The sequence below is a fragment of the Hevea brasiliensis genome, chromosome 14, assembly GCF_030052815.1.
Source record: "Hevea brasiliensis isolate MT/VB/25A 57/8 chromosome 14, ASM3005281v1, whole genome shotgun sequence".
NCBI lineage: Eukaryota > Viridiplantae > Streptophyta > Magnoliopsida > Malpighiales > Euphorbiaceae > Hevea > Hevea brasiliensis.
Window position 1 is genome coordinate 59,810,057 of NC_079506.1, and position 9,564 is coordinate 59,819,620.

Consider the following 9,564-nt stretch of genomic DNA (forward strand, 5'->3'; position numbering starts at 1 on the left):
GCTACACTGTAGACGGGTAAGGAGTGTCACAAGAATAATATGGAGGAAAAAACTAATGTATGTTATTAGAGATTTTAAATTGAAAATTGAAAAAAAAAATGTATTTATAATTCAAATATAAATTGAACATTTTTTTACTCTATTTAGAAATAGAATAAAAAAAAAGAAAAAACAAGAACAATAATAAACAATAACATATACTTATATAAAATAAAAATAAAATAAATATAAATAAATAAAATATATAGAATAAGGAAAAAAAAAAGATAATTAGCATGTCTATTGTCTATAAGCAAAGAGGAGATCATATGAAAAATGTAACCGATTTTTTCATTTCCTTGGGTCACTGGTCATCCACTAGAAGTTTTGGGTTTAATATTGATATTTTAGCAACAAATCTAATAAATCTAAGTGTAATCCTTGGTGTATTTATTTTTTTTTTTTGGAAAGGGAGTATTAAGTGATTTATTAGATAATTGAAAACAAAGGATTTTGGATATTATTTGAAATTCAGAAAAACTACGCGAGGGAGCTTTTGAACAGTTGGAAAAAGCCAAGCCGCTTACAAAAAATGGAAATAGAAGCAAATCAAATTTGAACGAATTGATATTCTAAGATAGAACGAGAAAAATTAAATGTGATTAATTCAACTTATAAGACTGTGGTGAAAAAAAAAATGCACCTTAGGGCCCAATAAGGTGCAAGGTTAGCAATTTTTAAATTTTATAACCCTAAATGTCATACAAGAGACAAACATTTTATACTATTACAAAACATTTAGCTTTGGTCATAAAACATGATTTCTCAGTTGCTAACATAACTAATTGCCATTAGGAAACAAAATTCCAAAAATCTAACAAGTTAGGGTTTTAGGGAAAACTCACACAAATAGGTGCAAAATCAAAAATTCCACCTCCAATCCTGATAGTGAAGCCACCAAATGTTGACTCTCTAGCTTGTTCACACAAGCTCCTTGATCAAAGCACTTTGATCAACCAAAATCTTCTCTTTGTGCTTCCTTATGGTTCGTCCAAACTTGGAAAAAAGGAAGAGAAAGGTTTTTCTAGGCTTTCTTCTTTGGAAGTAGTGAGAAACACTTTCTTAACTATTAATTCAAGAGTATTAACACTTAATATTCTTGAATCAAACAAGGAAGAAGGAAGAAGAATTTTTTTTTTTTTTATGGTGAGAGGAATGAGTCGGCCAAGAAGGAAGAAGAAGAATATTAAATTTGTCTTCTTCCATTTTCCTTTTATTCACTTTAATTTACTTAATTAAAATTAAATTGACAAGTGTCCAATAACCATTCAACCTTTGAATTTGTTTTCATCATATGATTGGTCCAGCCATGCTTTAATCTTAATTAAGAAACTAAGATTAATTAGTATTTCTAAATATTAATTAATTAATTAATTAACCGTTAATTAATTAGACATTTTCCTCCCATTTTTGACCAAGTCAACATGGTCAAAATTATCAAAATTTGACCAAGTCCATAATCTTCCATAAGCTTGATTATTTAAGATTGTATTTAAATACTTTAAATATTAACTTGAACACTTCCATTGGTAAATTTAGTTTCAAGTCATACTAGGGACTTTGTAATCTAATTATAAGCTAAATTTATTAATTCAATTAATTAATTAAATCATTTAATTAATTAATTAAACTAATCCTACTTTGATCATGGTGCTATTATGTATGTGACTTATTAGGTTCATTACTAATTAGCAATGAGAATAATATTAACTCCTTAATATTATTGAAACTATTCCAAATTTAAAATAAAATTCCCTTTTCATTTAAATTCTCATAAATCATGATTGACATCTAACATAATGTACCATGACTCTCCACTCAGTTATGAATTATTTCCCAATTCATGAAACTTGATTATACGTACCATGCAATAAAATCTCTTCGTTACAAAATTCCAATTCTAACTAGAGTCATGTTTCATGTCAAACTCTTTTTTTAAAATCATATGTCCTCTTTTAATTCTAATTTTTTATTAATAAGACTTTCCTGTCAAAAACTCTTTTCTGACTAAGTCTGACTGTCCTGACCAAGAACTTGAATTCATCAAGAACAATTAAATGGATAAAAGATTTTATCCTTATTTACTTAGGGTAACGGATTCCATCTTCACTAACACCTATCTATTTATAATTAGTCAAAGCCATCACATGCCCATATACTCATACATAGTACAAGCATGAAAGCAGTATCAAAGTCAAACCACCTATATATAAGATAACTATGTTATCTCAGGTCAAGGGATTATATGCACTATTATGAGCTAGATAACTTTGTATTGACAAAAGTAAACTCCATGTACAAGTCATCTTATGTCACTGGTTCAACCCACTTATCGTATAAGTGCCCATAATGTTTGTCATATGGCATGAGACTCAACATTCCAACATATTAGTATCTCATACCAATCCATGGAAAAAAACATAAGTGACAATCTTTTCGGATAAGTCATGCCCAATGAAGTACCCTAGATTGCGAACCAAATTTATAATACTTGTGCTAGAATATTCTGTCACTCATATTCTTAACAACTTAAGAATAGAATATCTAACAAGATATTGAAGGATATTTTCAATTAAATTCAAACCATTCAACTTTAAAAGAAAATAATATTTACCATTAAATGGAAAGTAAATGTTTATAAGATACAATACAATGATATGCTCTAGGACATACTACTAATAATCTCCCACTTGCACTAGAGTAATTTATTACAAAATCTATGACTCATCTTCTCAAGATGTCAGTCTAATTGGTTTTGTGTCATGGCCTTGGTGAAGGGATCAGCTGGATTATAAACTGATGTTATTTTTTGCATTGCTACATCGCCTCTCCTAACTATTTCTTTGATAATGTGGTAGCACCTTTCTAAGTGTTTGGATATTTGGTGAGATCGGGGTTCCTTTGCTTGGATCACAGCACCATTGTTGTCACAAAATAATGGAATTGGTGATTCAATTAAAGGAATCACTCCAAATTTTGTTACGAACTTCTTTATTCAAACAGCTTCCTTTGCAGCATCTGATGCAGCAATATACTTGACCTTTGTAGTGGAGTCAGCTGTTATACTCTGCTTGGAACTCTTCCAGCTAACTGCGCCTCCATTACATATGAACACAAAATCAGAGATAGACTTTCTATCATCCACGTCTAATTAAAAATCAAAATCTGTAAAGCCATCCAATTGGAGATCACCTCCTCCATATATCAAGACTAAATCCTTAGTCCTTCTCAAGTACTTAAGGATATTTTTTACAGCAATTCAGTATTCCAAACTTGGATTAGATTGAAACCTGCTAGTCAAACTAATTACATATGAGATATCTGGCCTCGTACACAACATTGCATACATAAGGCTTTAAGTTACTTAAGCATAAAGAATCCTTGCTATTTTCTCTCTTTCCTCAGGTGTCTTTGGAGATAATTCTTTGGAAAGGTGGATACCATACCTTATTGGTAATAATCCTGTCTTGGAATCAAGCATTTTAAACCTCTTTAACACTTTTTCCAAGTATAGACTTTGGGATAAACCTATTATTCTTTTCGATCTATCTTTATAGATGCGAATGCCCAGAATATAGGTTGCTTCTGCTAAGTCTTTCATGGAGAAAGTATTTGACGACTAGAGTTTTATAGTAGTTAGCATACCGACATCATTACCTATTAATAAGATATCATCCACACACAAGATAAGGAAAATGATTGCACTCCCACTAACCTTCTTGTAAACCTATGGCTCATCCTTATTCTTGATAAAACTAAAAGATTTAATGGCTTCATCAAAATGAATGTTCCATGTAACACCCTCACTGTAGCAATTCCGTACATTCTACTGTTCCGATGACCGGTGTCGGTCCGGACAGCTAAAACGTCTGAAAAAATATTTAGATTAGAGTGAGGAATCATAAATAACTCAAATAATAATAAGAAAAATTTAGGAAAAATTTTAGAAATAAAATACAACCAAGTTAAATGAGCCGGTGCCCTAGCGATGGGTGACCGTACGGAGAAGTATCAGTAAAGATAGTTATCGACTCCAGACCCAGGAGAAAATTCATAAAATAATTTTTGAGACTCCAGAGAAGAGTCATTAAGGTTTCTATGGCATTAGAATGCCAAGAAAAGGTTTAGAAAAATTTTTCAATCGGTACAGACAATTTTAGTCTATTAAGCCAAACGGAGGGCATTTTGGTCATTTCGTCTTCAGAAATGATTTTTGGCCAACTTGTTCAGTTAAGTAAATAATTATTATGATCTAAAATATGAATAATATTTCAAAAAATTTAATTGAAAATGAGTAGAGAAGAAAAGAAAAGAAAAGAAAATGAAGGAAAATACCTAATTATGACATCATATGATGTCATTTAAATTTCCTCCACCAATCACAATTTATTAAACTCATTAAAAGGGATAAGGAAGACCAAAACTTTACAAAATAATTCTGCTTCTTCCTCACCATACCAGACTTCTCACTTCTCCCAACCCATTCCTCCATTAAAAAGCTTCCTAAGCTTCACACCCCACCTAATCTCACCATAAACCCTCTCAAGCTCTTCACTAAATTTGATCCTTACACCATAGATCATCACTAGGCAGCAAAAAAAAGAAGGAAAAAGGAAGTTTTGGAGACTTGGAAGAGTTAGCAATTGAGGTTAGTGCCTATACTCATTTTCCTATCTTTTTAGTCCTTGTTAGGAAGACAAATTAAATGTAAATTTGTCGTAAAAGTGAACAAAACAATTATATTGAAGTATGTATGATAATTGGCGACCATGGGAGAAGGATGAGAATTGTTGATTTGTATGACTTAAATTGTTTAGAAGTGATTTGTGATGAGATAACTTGAGTTAGATGTTGAACTATGTGTGTTGGATGATTTAGATGACATGAAAAGCATGAAATGGACACTTGGAAATTAAGGTTTGTGAAAAAAATTGGAGTTTTGCTTATGTAATGGTATGTTAACCTTGTAATGGTCAATTAGTGACCATTTGAATGTGTGTGAGGAGGAATTGAAGTGACTAAGGATGTTGGAGTTGAACTTAGGCATGCTGCCCTTGGTAACCTGCAGGACTGGTTGTGAGTCTAGTAGGTTTGGGCAGCCATAAATGGAGTTGTATAGGTTCAATTGGTGCAAGGCTAATTGGACATGAAACTAGACACATAATGGCACAACTTTGGTGAAGAAACCCTACCCAGAAAACCAAATCAAATTAACCTAAAAATTACCCTAATCCAGGTGACCAACATGCTGTCCCTAGAAAATGACTAAATAAATAGTGTTTGTTCACATGATCATAACTCAGTGTAGAAAAGCTCAATTAATCTTAAAAATTTACCAGCAAAAAGCTGAGACATAGCCCTACAACTTTCATGAAGAACACAAATCCAAATTCTAACCTTAACCTAGTCAAATTGCCAACCAAACTTAGGTCACCAAATCTGGCAGAACCAAATTGCCCAGAAATTATGGGTACAGGTCAATCTGGCCAGTTATGGTAAAATGACCATAACTTGAGGTACAAAACTCCAAATGGAGTGATTCAAAAAAAACAAAATGTAACTAGACACAATAAGAAACAACTTTCATGAAGACAATTTTATCAAATTCCTACTGTACAAATGACCAACGGAATAGTAAACCTAGAGTATGAAATCTGAAAATTTTGAATAACATAAGATAAGCTTTGAAATGGTATTGGAAATCAATACCAACAAAAATAAAATGCAAAATGTGATATCTTGGGGAACTTAGGTTCAATAAATTTATTATATATTAAAAAATCAATAATTTGAGTGAATAGTAATACAAAGATACAAAGTGTAATAACTAAATTGGTAGAGGAAATGAAGGTATGAAATTTGGAATCCATAAAACATTCATAGATTACTTGGAATAGAAATAGTAATTTACCTAAATGACTTAATCAACATTTAAGTTATGTGAATATATAATTAAGATTTGTATTTTCATTACTAGTAGGTCTAATAAAACATGAGTGATACCACTTGAATAGGAAAATGAAATTAACCTAGATGGATTGTTGAGACTTATACTCCCATCACCAATGGAGTTCATAATATATTAGCAATACGACTTGAAGTATGAAATGTACCTTATATGAATAGATTGTTGAATGAATAAATGTGATAAAAGTGTCATTTGGGATTTAGGTTCTCATCAAGAGAGAAAGGAAAGATGTTTTGAATTTGAATGGTAGATCAAATGAATGTGAATTGTGATCAATATGAATGATATAAGGAATGTATGAATATTATAATGAATGTATAAATTATGGAAATTGTCATGAAATATTGAAGTCATAAAACATAATATATTAATATTTAATGATATTATGTGTCCTTGTATTGCCTAGACATGTGTGTCAGATTGGATAGATTGGCACACCAATAGGGTATTGTTTTAGCAGTACTGCGAAAGGCTTTATGCCTGTATTCATGGCTTTATGCCCGTATTCATGACTTTATACCTGCATTCATGGCTTTATGCCAACATTCATGGCTTTTATGCCCGATTATGTGTTATCATGGCTTTTTAGCCATATTGACTGCATACGTGGTTGACGTTCTGCGTCCTATGGTATGACGGCCCGAGGTATCGCGGTGTCCAGTGCCAACGACCCATTATCCAGTTTAGCCAGCCTGTCACAGGTTACCTGGGCAGAGAAAAAAATCTATTGAAATAAGTTAAAAATATTAAAAACTAAATAAATCAGTGAGAAAAATCCGAAAGGTATTAAACTAGTATTAAGAATTTAATTATTACGAAATGATCCACAACACATGAAAAATTTTAACAGAGTAAATGAAAGACTAGCAAAATAAGCATAACGTAAGTAATTATTAGAAATGCATCCTCCATAATAATATAAACATAAACTAAATATTTAGATTTATTTGTACATTATATAAATGATTATTGTAAACTTATGACAGAAGAGATTCTAAAGAGCAGCATAAATGACGAAAAATATACTATATGGCAAATTTCATATGAACCCAGTAAAATTCTTGAGTATAGAAAATATGCTCAAATTATTTTTATTTGTATATATTATTTCTTGTTATATTATTGCACCACTAAGCAGCAATGCTTATCGCGATGGATTTGTTTCCTCGCACAGGTACTGAAGTTAAAGCGTAGCGAATACTAAACAGAGATTTTAGAGTCTGATCTGCAGAGTGTTCAAGGTTGTCACCTCCTCAGCAATGCATGTAGATAGGGCCCATATAGATCATATTATGTATTTTGTACATTATAATTAGTTATTATTTGTAATGTAAACTATGAATTGTATGTTGAAATATAGATTATGGAACTATAATTAATTTGTAAATCATGTAAATTAATGAAACTTGAGAACTTATATATATAAATTGTGAATGAATGGAAATGCATGGAAATGAATATGAAATTGAGATATATGAATGAGATGTGAATAATGAGAATAATTGATGAGATTTTTATTGTAAAATATTATTGAAATTTTCAAATAGGTGAATAGTAAAACACGTCAAACGATAATAAAATAGGGGAAACTCCATTAGTTTCTCCATTGAAAAATAATCAATATTAAATATAACGAGAATAAAATTTTTAAAGAAATAAAGTAAGATAAGTTAGGATGCTCCGGCACCAAATGTAGTACGCATTGCTCGGCTACACTGTAGTCGGGTAAGAGGTGTCACATTTATTGGTATCAGAGCGCAATTTAGGCGTTTCTGGACCTAGATAAACTGCATATCATGCATTGCTTTCATAAGAGTCGAGGTGACACTATTGCATATCTGTATTTCCCGTTTATTTTAGGTTAAGGTATGGAATAAGAGAGTGAAGAGACAATGAGATAGTGAATGGAGATGAGAAGGAGATTGTATTTAAGATGAAAAAGGATGAGTACAGAACTGTTTGAGGATAGGATTGAGACTAAGGAGAAAGTGAAGTATGATAACACGGAAAGGGGTAGAAGTAAGGAGGTAGCAGTTCGTTGATTGCTTATGTCAGGTAAATTTCGAGGACGAAATTTTTGTTAGAGAGGAAAAATTGTAACACCCTCACTATAGCAATTCCGTACATTTTACTGTTCCGGTGACAAGTGTCGGTCTGAACAGCTAGAACGTCTAAAAAAATATTTAGATTAGAGTGAGGAATCATAAATAACTCAAATAATAATAAGAAAAATTTAGGAAAAATTTTAGAAATAAAATAAAACCAAGCTAAATGAGCCGGAGCCCTAGCGATGGGTAACCTTCAGGGAAGGTGGCTCCACGATCCTCAACAGCTCACTCTGCTGCTCTTCTAGTCTCTATATCTGCGATGGCAATAATAGTCATCGCTGAGTACTATGACTCAGTGGTGCACAATATACTAAAATAACCTTTATGCATAATTTAAATCATACTTATTCAAAAACTGAACTGAATATGAGCAATAAATACAAAACATGATTTATAAGCTTTTAATCCAAACAATTTCATTTCGAAAGTCTCAAACAAATTTCATAAAAACACACAGTTATATCATGCCATTCGAAACAATAATCATCTCAATAGCCAGAGGCTTATGAGAAATCACATCACAAGGCTAGCTAGCTCAAATATATGGGTACCCATTCAATTTCTTCTTCTACTGGCACACACCTCAACACTTCAGCCAGAGAAAGAATCAAAATTCGAAACTATTTCTTCCCACTAGTCATGCTAGTGAGGTATTCAAATATATGGTCATGACACTGTGGTTTCAAAACTATCTTAACAATTTACTAAATATTCATTGCCATTTCAACATATACAAGTAAACTTTTAACAATTTAAGTTAAAAGCATAATAAACATTTCAATAAAATTAATTCACAATTCATTCAAAACAATTTGTAGAAGAAAATTTACAAAATTTCTATGTTGTGCACAAACCTTATGCGAGTCGCCTCTTGGCCTTGACTCGATGCCTCGGGTTCTTTCCCGGTATTCTTTTCAACTGAAACACACAATTTCACAGTGTTTCAGTATCATAATTTATCATAAATCCAAAAATGAATTCAAATCTACTTATACCTAGCTTTAATATGCTAAACTTGACGTTCTTTAAAATTTGTATTTCGGGGTTACTATTCACGATACTATTCAAGTTAATTTATTGACTTTCTAATGCTTAATAGGTATGGAAATTCTAATTTTACCCACATACCACATTTTGGTTACCTAATTTGTTGGTTTTGGTTGTTTTCTCAAATCTTAAGTCTTTTAGGCACAAATTTCAAATTTTCAGTTTTAGTGTCTTGTGTTGTACTGTTCCATTGGTCATGTTGCTGTTAGAATTTGGGTAAGTTTTCTTCATAGAAGTTGTTCCTTATTATCTTAACTTTATTTCCCTTTTTGAATCACTCCATTTGGAGTTTTTTCGCCCAAGTTATAGCTATTTGAACATGGCTGGCCGGATTGGTCTAACCCAGATTTTCTAGGCACCTAATTTGGTTCTGGCAGTTTTAGGTCACTAAATTTGGGTGGC